This window comes from Oncorhynchus clarkii, chromosome 16, assembly GCF_045791955.1.
Source record: "Oncorhynchus clarkii lewisi isolate Uvic-CL-2024 chromosome 16, UVic_Ocla_1.0, whole genome shotgun sequence".
NCBI classification, from domain to species: Eukaryota; Metazoa; Chordata; class Actinopteri; order Salmoniformes; family Salmonidae; genus Oncorhynchus; species Oncorhynchus clarkii.
The window spans coordinates 38,827,490-38,839,961 of NC_092162.1; the positions used below are offsets into that span (position 1 = coordinate 38,827,490).

The window sequence follows — 12,472 nt, forward strand, 5'->3', positions numbered from 1 at the left end:
CTCAAGACTTCCTTATATTAGAGATTTGGGCCTGGTCTGGGATGAGCCGTATGTTCTTCGGCGCCGACTGTTGAAGTAGAAATTCTCATCCAAATCAAGGTTAGTGATCGCCATTCTGATGTCCAGAAGCTCTTTTCGGTCATAGGAAACGATGGTGTGAACAATATCGCATTGCTTGCTTTTTGAGATTTTAGGCTGGGTTCTGTATAAGCTCTTTGTGACATCTGCTGATGTAAAAAGAGCTTAATAAATACATTTGATTTGATTAAAACATAATGTACAAACATCCATTCTACCACATCCATTCTACCACATCCATTCTACTACTCCATTCTACTACATCCATTCTACCACATCCATTCTACCACATCCATTCTACCACATCCATTCTACCACATCCATTCTACCACATCCATTCTACTACATCCATTCTACCACATCCATTCTACTACTCCATTCTACCACATCCATTCTACCACATCCATTCTACCACATCCATTCTACCACATCCATTCTACCACATCCATTCTACCACATCCATTCTACCACATCCATTCTACTACATCCATTCTACTACATCCATTCTACCACATCCATTCTACCACATCCATTCTACTACATCCATTCTACCACATCCATTCTACCACATCCATTCTACCACATCCATTCTACCACATCCATTCTACCACATCCATGTCTTAATACAGTTAGTCTTATCAATCCATAGGGAAATGAACTGACCACTGTGGGCTGAGGGAGATATGAATAGCTCTCCACTGACATGGAGGAATAACAATCACATAGGCCTTGAAGTATGTTGTTCTGGTCCTTCATGGCTCCTCTCTCTGTGTGGTCGGGTCTAACTGTGACCTCAATTGACGGCTAGAGTCTGCTCCTCCCACATTCCTACCAGCACAGCATCAGCAAAGTACCACAGACTCTGTTTAGGCCCAGATCTCCTCTGTCACTGCTGTCCAGCTGACCCTGAGATGACAATAACAAAATGACCAACACACAGAGAGAAGCTGGACCAAAAACAGCGAGAGAAGCAGAAACTCACTAAGGACTTAGAAAGCTATTTTTTGTCTCTAACTCCATGCAGAGACTAACTCCTTTTTCAAATACCTTAGAAATACATAGTTACTCAGTCACTGCTGTCTCCCTAACCCTGAGATGACAAACACACAGATAAATACTGGACCAAAATCTCAGCTGCAAGTAGAGCCCAAGGACTTAGAGAGGGGAGCTCTGGTTATAAATTCTTGCAGAACCAAGCTCCAAGTTAAAATACTTTACAAATGCATCCTTCCTTCCTCCCTTCATTGAAGTAGGCTAACAACTGATCTTGTGATCGGACATGGCAGAACTGGTGAAAGCTGTATGGTGGAAACCCTTGATCCCAAACGTGTCAGTGAATACTTCAGCGAAGGGAAAAAGGAAGGACTCATTTCTATCAGAATTTGAATATGGCCTTTTGAGCAGAGACGCGCGAGTAGCACATTGTGGAAAACCTCTCCTGCCAACCAGCAGGTCGATCTGAGGACAGCAGCAGCGTGTATTGTTGGATCTGAAATGACGAGTTCTTTAAAGGAATGTATTGCACTACTAATGCTGTGTTGCCTTCAAAAACAATGAAAGGCTTCTACAATGCTTGTCCTGTTAAGTAGCCTGGTCCCATATCTGTTTGTGCTGACTAGGCAACTCCTATGTCAATTCTTTGGTCATTGTCAATTTCGCGTGGGGTGTTGGCAAGACGGCACACAGATATTTGGGACCGGGCTACCTATTTAAAGCTGGACCTCAGAGAAACAAACCGGTGAATTTGCAGTTCTCACAATGGCACCATAACGTGGCAGCTTTTCTTGGCCTCTTTAATTCGGACCCCCTTCGGTGTGTTTATAGTTATGGGTCGTGTTTTTATTAGGTATTAGAGTGTGATTTGTCACACAGTCAAAATAAACTGTGGGGTCTGGGAGGAGGTAGAGGGTGCTAAGGGAGGGAGGGAGAGAGCGCACGAGAGAGACGGCTTAGCTGTCGGACGACAGCTATTGGTATGGAAAGATCACAGCTGACATCAGTTTAATCAGTCTAATCTAATGTAATTCAGTGTTGTTGTCATATTATTGGAGTGACAGGTTGGTTGTTAGGGATAGAGGGCAAGGTGGAGGGTGTTGCTCTTTTTCTCTTGCGCTCTTTCTCTTGCTCTCTGTCATTGGGAAGCTGGTCTCTCACTCTCTTTCTGCCTGTCTTTCTCACTCTCGCTCTCTCTTTCTGCCTCAGTCTCTGCCATACTCTCTGGTCCCGGAGTGGCTCAGTCGGTAGAGCATGTTGCCTGCAATGCCAGGGTTGTGGGTTTGATTCCCAAGGGGGGACCAGCATAGAGGGGAAAAGAAGTATGAAGTGTATGCAGTCACTACTGTAAGTCACACTGGATAAGAGTGTCTGCTAAATGACTCAAATGTAAATGCTCCTCTCTCTCTCTCCACCCGGAACTTTCCATTCCCTCACTCTGTCCATCTCCGTCCCTCCCTGAATCAAACACGTCATAATAAAATAACTGGGGCATATTTTGAATCTGGTGTTGGCATTTGAAAAAGGTTGCACTGACCATTATTTCCCCAGGGAAACACAGGGCAGGTGTCATCAAAAAAAGCTGAAACAATAACATAGAAACAGATAAAGGACAGGGACCAACAGACATCATACGGTGTCACAACTCCTAACTGAAGGGCTCTGCCTTTCTTCTCTCTAAGTTTGTTTCATATCGTTCTTGTGGCTTTGTTTCCACTTACCCCCAAGAACTAAAGCCATTTCCACGCTACTGAGTCAAACGGAGCCGAGCCAAACTGAGCTGTACTGGACTGGCCTGCGTACACATTCCACCACCATACTTGAAAGGACAATGTGAAAATGAAATATCTCAGCCAACCTCGTGCAGTTTGGGTCGCCGCAATAGTGAAACATGCTTATGAGGGCAGACGGGTCGTCTCTCTGTCTCACAGGGTGATCTGTATCCTGCAGTCCTTCAGTCGCACGGCCCTCTGCCCAGTCATATCAGAACTCCTAATTGAGGGTGAGGGGCTTAACATTCTGATGTGGCTGCCTTTCTTCACCCCAAGGGTGTTTTCATATCTCTCTTCTGACTTTAACCCACCGCTAGAAGCATGAGACATCATATGGTGTCGTGACAGAAGGACTGGACAGGGGTCCAGTCCTCTGAAGAGGTCTAATGGGTGACCACATAGCTCTAAAGGGAACTAAAACCAAACCAAGCTGTGCTGATCTGGCCTGGTTATTCACCCACCATAGTTTCTAGAATTGTGGGTCGGCACAATACTGCAACAAGGTCTTAAGAGGCCAGTCTGACCGTCTATATAGCCTACAGCCTTGCAGTCACAGAGGTTTCAGTGTCCAACTCCACTCCAGCATCAATTAATGAGGCTCTGAGATAATTCCAGAGGGAAGCAGTCAAAACAAGCCTACCATGATCTAAATGTGAAAGCAGATACATGTGAAAGAATGCATTTTTCCATCCAAGACTCTTTCTTGTGACCCTGGAAGCCCAGTCATCTCCCTGAATGTCAGTGAGTGCGTGTGTCTCTCTCTCTCCCTAGCTGCGATTGTGTGTGTATCCCAGTGCACTCTGTGTTTGATGCAGTCTCACAACACCAGTTTCACAACATCAGTTCCATGGAGGGGGACATCCAGGGCCTGTGAGGGCCAGCAGCTGTGGTCCCAGCTGGGGTATGTTGCAGTTGGAGGAGCCTTGTCTGGAGGATGAAGAATGGGTGGGTGGGTCTGGCTGGGCGGTCACTGTAGTTCACATAGTGGGGTCCATAGGATAACATACACACATGCTACGCAAAGACACACACACACACACATAGGCACGTACAAATACACACACATGCACTCGTGTGAAAACACACACGCAGACACTGTGGGCTGTGGTCAGGGAGGGTGAGAGGAGAGGAAAATAATTACCATGCTTGAGCAGAGCTTGGCTACTACCATGCAGTTCCGTGTGATGGTCGATGCAGATTGTTTTACTGTGTAAAGTCTGTTTGTTTGGTCTGATTTTCAGACGTCACAGTTCTTATTTTGATTTGTGCTGTCCAATTTTGAGTTTAGAATGGTGTTCAAATCCCCTGCACAGATAAGAGTGCCAGTGGTTTCTGTGGCAATTAAATCAAACACCTTCCCGTAGAAGACCATGTCACTCCCTGGGTGTGCGTATACATTCAACTTACATTAAACATACGTTAAACAGTAACATCCTTGTTATTCAGTTTACATTTAACAAGTATAAATCTACCCTCCTTGACTTTAATTTCTGACATAAACTCAAAATTAACTGAATTTGGGATCAAGATTGCAACTCCCCTTCTAAAAAAAGTGTTCCTATATCCCATTTTCTTGAGTTTCTCGTGTTCAGGTGTGGATAAGTGAGTTTCCTACCAGAATAGTATGTCACCTCTCTCCCGTTTCATCTCTGCTATTACCTTACTTCTCTTGACGGCACTCCCCAGTCTGTTTACATTGAGACTGATGACCTTAAATTCCCCATGATGCATTGATATAAATAAAAAACTGTGCACCATATCTGCCTGCTTATCATGAACATAAAAATGAACGAAAAATCAAGAACGATAATAAAGTAAACCAAAGTAGGAAAATACTTTGGTATTTGGACTCCCATGTCAGAGGACTGTCTCTTGCCTCTGGGGTTTGAGGGGATGAGCCTGTCCGCAGGAGGGGCCCCTCGCTCAGATATGAAAATGTGTGACGTAGTCACAAACACGACTTGGTGGAACCGAAAATAATAAGGGCGCCTATTTCGTCGCTTATACACATCGGTTAATTACAAGTGAAAACTACATCGGTCATGCCTGAATATCATGAATCCTCCCCTCGATATGCCCTTCTGTCGCCCCGTTGTCAATGTGTCATTAATCCTTAGCTAATAAATATGTTATTAACGTGACGCTACTTAATGTGCTCATAAAGAACACATACTTTTGTCTACTCACCCTTGTTCAGCATTGGGGGAAAATAGGGGATATATTTTACCTATTGCAATGTCAACCGTAACAACCCAAAGTCTTAACAGCGGTAACTATTAATTCTGTTAAATCCGATTCAGTGTCTTCCATCTTCCCGTTGGAAATGCCTGAGTCTCTCTCGGATGTGAACGTCCTCTCGCCGAGATGGTTTCCCTCTTTCTCCATGACCCTGCTTGTAGACAACGATCCATGGGAGAGCCTGCTCGAGTCTTTACGCTGGTGATGTCGCCTTTCTCCTGGCGGTATACTCCACGGGGATACCCGTCAACTTCAGATCCTCAGCCGCCTCGTCTGCATGCTCGTATGTAACCGGGCCATTTTCCAGAAATACCCACATTTTTGCCGGGTCTGGTTGTTTGGAAGTGAATACCCTTCTCTTTAAGTGCTTTCCTAATGGGGGCAGATTCTTTCCTTCTTTTCAGTATCTCTCCCGCATAGTCATGATCAAAGAACACTCGTTGGCCTTGGAAGTTAACAGGCTTTTTCCAGGTTGCATGTAAGACTTTCTCTTTGACTGAGAATTTTAGGAACCGTGCTACTATGGATCTTGGTGGGGCGCCACTGGGGGGTTTTGAGGCCAGAGCTCGGTGTACTCTCTCGATTCCCAGGTCAGTGTCGTCTTCAAGTATTTGCGCTAGCATTAGCCATCTCGGGTTCATCGATGATTATATCTTCTGCTGTCTTGTTACGGGCTGTTGTTGTTGAAGCTCCGCGATCTTTTCCTATTTTCCCCTTTTCCATTTTGCGTAAGTTATTATAATGCTCAGAGTAAATACTTGAATTTAGGGGGGGAATACCCAACCGATGTGCAGTACGAAAAACTAGGCAGCCATTTTCCAAGTTAGGTCACCGGAAGCCCAGACGTTACAGTTCCGTGTGATGGTCGATGCAGATTGTTTTACTCTGTTTGTTTGGTCTGATTTTCAGACGTTACAGTTCTGTGTGATGGTCGATGCAGATTGATTTACTGTGTAAAGTGTGTTTTGTTTGGTCTGATTTTCCTCTACTGGGACTTTGAGATATGACTATTGAGCTTCAGAATGTGCAATGTGTTCTATTGAAATATATAATATATTGAAGGTTGAATATCTTTTCTGAGAATTTCATGGAAGTGTGCTAATAATAGACATTCCAGTTGAGATATTTGTTTGTAAGATGGATTATATGGGCTTGTTGTTATTGTACTGTACTAAGATCAGTTACGGGCCCTTGGGGGACTGTGAAGGAAAAGCCTGGGGTTGAGTTGTGGTCAGTGGTTCTCCAGAGAGAAGGTCTTTAGCTCTCTGGGGTTTGGAAGAGAGCAGACGGGTTTGGCTGGGCCTTTACTATACAGGGACAAGAAGAGGCCAAGGCTAGCTGTTTTAAAGAGAGAGCAGCCGTGGCCCTCCTCCTCCTCCTTCTTCCTCCTTCTCATCCTTTTCCTCCTCCTCCTTCCTCCTCAATTTTTCTCCTCCTCCTCCTTCCTCCTCCTACTCCTCCTGCTCCTAATCCTCTTTCTCATCCACCTTCTCCTTCTCCCCTCCTTAATCTTTCTCCTCCTCCTCCTCCTCCTCCTCCTCCTCCTCCTTCTTCTCCTCCTGCTCCTACTCCTCTTTCTCATCCACCTCCTCCTTCTCCCCCTCAATCTTTCTCCTCCTCCTCCTCCTTCTTCTCCTCCTGCTCCTACTCCTCTTTCTCATCTACCTCCTTCTCCTCCTCCTTCTTCACCTTCCCCTCCTCTGACTCCCCTCCCTCCCTCTCTAATGAGAGCCCTAGTAAAGCCACCCGCCAAGCTGCGCCCAGTGTGCTTACAGTGTGCTTACTCCACACACCCAAAGTTATTTAAAGAGATGACTTTCATTTGAGGGCTATAGTTACATTACTGCACGCATACTGTAGAGTAGTGTTGAATAACAGGAAGTTTATCTGGATCTCATACACTGCTCACATAAACTATACACGGCTACCAATCCCTGCAATATCCTAATGTGATGTTGGTTGTAAAACGGAAGAGTTGAACTGTAGTCTATAACTTTTACCCCCCACACCGTACAACCGTACAGCATAAATGTTTATTTGCTAGTGTAAGTCGACAGCCCTTCCACCCAGGCTGAGTGACTCTTGGGAGCCTGCGTGTGTATCTGAGTCACAGTTAATACCTTAGTCCAGGAGGAGAGGAGAAGGCACCATGCTGCATTATAAATGATGCTGAGTGCTCGTTAGAACAGTGTTGGGTTTCTCCATTCATTAATCATTAACGCTAGAATCCTTAGTTGCAACATCCATTTTTGGACTTGTAAATTAATGATATACACTAAGTATACCAAGCATTAGGAGCACCTTCCTCCCCATACTCAACAGTTTGCCGTGTGTATCAAGAATGGTCCACCACCCAAAGGACATCCAGCCAACTTGACACAATTGTGGGAAGCATTCTAGCCCTACCTTCCCTCACTCCCTTTTGCCCTCAGAGTAGCCTCAATATGTCAGGGCATGGACTCTGAGCATGGACTCCTGTAACACAGCCAGGGAGGAGAGGGCTGGAGGGGAACCACACACAAGGGGTACACCCTCCTTCTGACCCTGTGCACAGGCCCCTTATCTCCTCCTGTGAACATAACCCCTGACCACTCAAAGGGGGTAAACCTTATCCCAGCACACCCACCTGGTTACTGGCAGTACCACAACTAGCCAGCACTATGCTCATGTGTTCAAACAGTGTACTGTAGCTACCAAACAGATCAAATGTTTTATTTCATTAGCTACTTTCTCTGAGTTTGTAACTAACATCTGATGCTTTATTTATTTATATTAAAAATGTGGTATTGGTATGCTTTCTGTCGAGTGTTTTGGCACGTATGTAATTGAATTTATCGTTAGTGAACATTTATTAATTTGTCTTGTCCTTCCAGGACAATGGCGCTAGTTTAGCACATGGTTTTTGGATGGATGAGGCAGTAGTCCCCCTTGAGCAACTTTTACTATGTTATTGAAAACACATCTCTTTGATTCTCCCTCTGCATTCAATTGTAATGACCTTTAAATAAAGAAAACTTTTTTAAAAATATATATACAAGAAAAAAATTAGGCAGATATACATGCTTTTTTCCTTAACATAAGCCATCTCTATCCCTACTTCTGCCTCTTTCCCTATCACTTCTTATCTTCTCCAGCTATCGGCCAATCCTCCCTCTCTTTCTCCCATTCCTGTCTGTATCCCCATATAGAGAGCCAGCTACAGGGTGGATTGATGGTAGACGTCTGGTATCTTCTAACGCAATGGATACCTATCTGATGACCCCCCCCCTGGTCTCAGCTGTCTAGCCCACACCATCTTCACTCTTTAATCATCATGCTGAATAACAGCATTATTATACTGAGGAGAACTTTAAAGCATCTGGTTGTAGTTTGTAGTCGGTGTGTGTGTGTGTGTGTGTGTGTGTGTGTGTGTGTGTGTGTGTGTGTGTGTGTGTGTGTGTGTGTGGGTGTGTATGTGGTTGTTTGTGTGGGTGCGTGTGCGCCTGTGTTATTTTCTCTACTGGCCTTTTAAATTGGAGTGATCCGTCTGTAATTGGAGTGATCCATCTGTAATAGAAGTTATCCATCTGTAATTGGGAAAAGCCGGATCAATTCAGGATCCGATAATTTTTTTTCTGGAGGATGGGAATCAATGCGATATGTCTGCCGAAACATGTTTGAAACATGAAACGCTGAGCCGAGTCTGAGGGGGTGAACCATAGGAACCAAATTCAATACCCAAAGGGCAATACAATACAAAAAAAATACACGTGTATTACAATGTATAAACAATAAAGACATTCGTGTTAAAAGCACTAGTGGAATCCGTTGCATTACATGCATTTAGGTTGCATAAATCATTGGGAATGTATTCTAAAACATACCGAACGCTGAGACCCAGTTGAACTCGGTTTCAGGGGGGAACCACCCGTAGGAGTGACTGTGGTGAATAACAAGGAAGCACATTGAAATGATGCATTGAAAATGAAAGTTCTTAACAGCATAGCTCTCCTCCAGCCCATAGAGGATCATGAAATCCCCTATTACGATCTCTCATCCCCTCCTCCCTCCTTCTCTCTTTAGCTTAACATAAACCACATGCAGGACGCTTTGGGATCAACTTTAATACACGGTCGGAGGCCAGCGCTCTTCCATCGGGGGCTGATGTACTGTGATGGTGTGTGTGTGTGCGTGTGCGTGTGTGTACGTGTGTGTGCGCGTGCGTGCGTGTGTGTGTGTGTGTGTGTGTGTACGTGCGAGAGATCTGACAGAAGGGGGCCGCAAGTAGTGTGTTTAAGAGCCTGCGTATGTACATGTGTGTAGGCGCTTGTGTGTGAGCGTGCACGCGCGTGTTTTACGTGTTGTCCTTTTCTAGAACAATCTTAGAGGGTAAAGTTCAGCTTTACGCTCACACCCTCTCTCCTTCCTCTGCTCTGATGTTGCTAGCGGTTAGAGCGTTGGGCCAGTAATCCAAAGGTCGCTGGTTTTAATACCCGAGCCGACGAGGTCAAAAATCTGTCGAGTTGCCCTTGAGCAAGGCACTTAACTCTCATTTGCTCCACGGGTGCAGTACCACTATGGCTGACCCTGTAAAACAACACGTTTCACTGCACCTATTTATGTGACAACAAAACGTTTTTTGTATTCGTATCATTTTTACGTATGAACCCTCCCAGCCGTAAACACCACTCCCCCATCGCCCCACACACCCCCGACACACCCATCACCCCGGTCTTTGAGGCAGCCGCGCTTTATGTTCAAGGTTGACTTTGAAATTGGACGTCTGTCCATGTCCTGATGTCCAATGCCACTCCGACCTTGCTAATATTTATAGATTTCTTAATTCCATTCTTTTACTTTTAGATTTGTGTGCATTGTTGTGAATTGTTAACCACTACTGCACTTGTTGGAGCCGGGAACACAGGCACTGCAATAACATCGGCTAAATATGTGTGACCAATGAGATTTGATTTTGATTTGATTTGAAGACATCGGGAAATCCATTCAAAGATGGCTACTAGGGGCAACAGTGAGCGCCGATCAAGGAGGCTTGGGTGTAATCCCATGACTTTGGATCAGAAGGAGGTGTGTTCGAGCCCAGTGGTGGATTGAGTTTTTTTTTCTTAACCCTATCCCACACCGTAACCCTTACCTTAACCATTCGGGATAACGCTAAACTTAGCCCTTCATTTTGAAATTTGAGGTTTGGAGAAATGGAACTATACAGAGCAGCAGGAACAACCCTGGATAAACGTCTAATTCCGCAGTGAGACTGTGAGAGCTTGTTGAGGAGGAGGAGGAGGAGAAGGAGGAGTAAATCCTGAAAAGGAAATTGAGCGGTTAAAGTGAATATTTGTGTTCTTCCCAAAAATAGCCCACTTTAGCCCCTTTAAGACCCATAATCCCGCAGGGCTTTCTGTCCCGTCCGACCCCTCCCCCACCTGCAGCCTGCAGCTACATCCTGTGGTCGGTCGTTGTGTGTGTGTGTCCTGTGGTGACAGTGTTGGTGGTGGTGAAGGAGAGTTTGGTGCCCCAACTGAGGGGGGGAGGAGGGGAGAACTCTGGATTGCACCCCACCCACCCAAAGTTAGGGGGTCTTTATGGAACACCAACAAGTGCCTTGTCGGGTGAATACCAGAGGCATTACAGCATGGGAGTGGCTGACCAATAGCATGTGTGTACTAGCTGTACATGTGTGGGAGAGAGAGAAAGTGTGTGTATGTGTGTGGGATGAATAATGTGTGCCCTAGCATGAGTGTGTGTGTGTGTGTGTTTTGTGTTTGCGATGTTTTCCGTGGAACCCCTTTTCAAAACACACTTGTGTCACTTTCCCCCGGCTCCATCTCATTCTCAGCCAACAATAACCGGTGAAAAAACATCCATCCACTGCCAAGGGAGTATCTGTTTCCCATTTCTTTCTCCTCTTCTTTCCTCCGATACATTTTAATAAGATGAGACCAGAGGGGAGTGCCCTACGGGCCCTGGCCAAAAGTAGTGCCCTAGAAAGTGAATATGGTGCCATTTGGGAAGCAAGCCACATCACTGAGAGGAGAGGAAAACTCGGACACCTCATAAGGTTTCTGTTCTGTACCCAGATTTTCATATATTCAACATATATTGTACAGTGGGGCAAAAAGTATTTAGTCAGCCACCAATTGTGCAAGTTCTCCCACTTAAAAAGATGTGAGAGGCCTGTAATTTTCATCATAGGTACACTTCAACTATGACAGACAAAATGAGAAAAAAAATCCTGAAAATCACATTGTAGGATTTTTAATGAATTTATTAGCAAATTATGGTGGAAAATAAGTATTTGGTCACCTACAAACAAGCAAGATTTCTGGCTCTCACAGACCTGTGACTTCTTCTTTAAGAGGCTCCTCTGTCCTCCACTCGTTACCTGTATTAATGGCACCTGTTTGAACTTGTTATCAGTATAAAAGACACCTGTCCACAACCTCAAACAGTCACACTCCAAACTCCGCTATGGCCAAGACCAAAGAGCTGTCAAAGGACACCAGAAACAACATTTTAGACCTGCACCAGGCTGGGAAGACTGAATCTGCAATAGGTAAGCAGCTTGGTTTGAAGAAATCAACTGTGGGAGCAATTATTAGGAAATGGAAGACAAACAAGACCACTGATAATCTCCCTCGATCTGGGGCTCCACGCAAGATCTCAATCCGTGGGGTCAAAATGATCACAAGAACGGTGAGCAAAAATCCCAGAACCACACGGGGGGGACCTAGTGAATGACCTGCAGAGAGCTGGGACCAAAGTAACAAAGCCTACCATCAGTAACACACTACGCCGCCAGGGACTCAAATCCTGCAGTGCCAGTTGTGTCCCCCTGCTTAAGCCAGTACATGTCCAGGCCCGTCTGAAGTTTGCTAGAGAGCTTTTTGATGATCCAGAAGAAGATTGGGAGAATATCATATGGTCAGATGAAACCAAAATATAACTTTTTGGTAAAAACTCAACTCGTCGTGTTTGGAGGACAAAGAATGCTGAGTTGCATCCAAAGAACACCATACCTACTGTGAAGCATGGGGGTGGAAACATCATGCTTTGGGGCTGTTTTTCTGCAAAGGGACCAGGACGACTGATCCGTGTAAACGAAAGAATGAATGGGGCCATGTATCGTGAGATTTTGAGTGAAAACCTCCTTCAATCAGCAAGGGCATTGAAGATGAAACGTGGCTGGGTCTTTCAGCATGACAATGATCCCAAACACACCGCCCGGGCAATGAAGGAGTGGCTTCGTAAGAAGCATTTCAAGGTCCTGGAGTGGCCTAGCCAGTCTCCGGATCTCAACCCCATAGAAAATCTTTGGAGGGTTGAAAGTCCGTGTTGCCCAGCAACAGCCCCAAAACATCACTGCTCTAGAGGAGATCTGCATGGAGGAATGGGCC

General features: G+C 45.3%; 1 protein-coding gene across 7 annotated transcripts in view; it reads left to right on the top strand.

The window, feature by feature from the left end:
• Positions 1-12,472, top strand: part of LOC139368407 (zinc finger protein 385A) — a 127,576-nt gene that overhangs the window by 103,280 nt on the left and 11,824 nt on the right. The gene's annotated exons all lie outside the window — the stretch shown is intronic.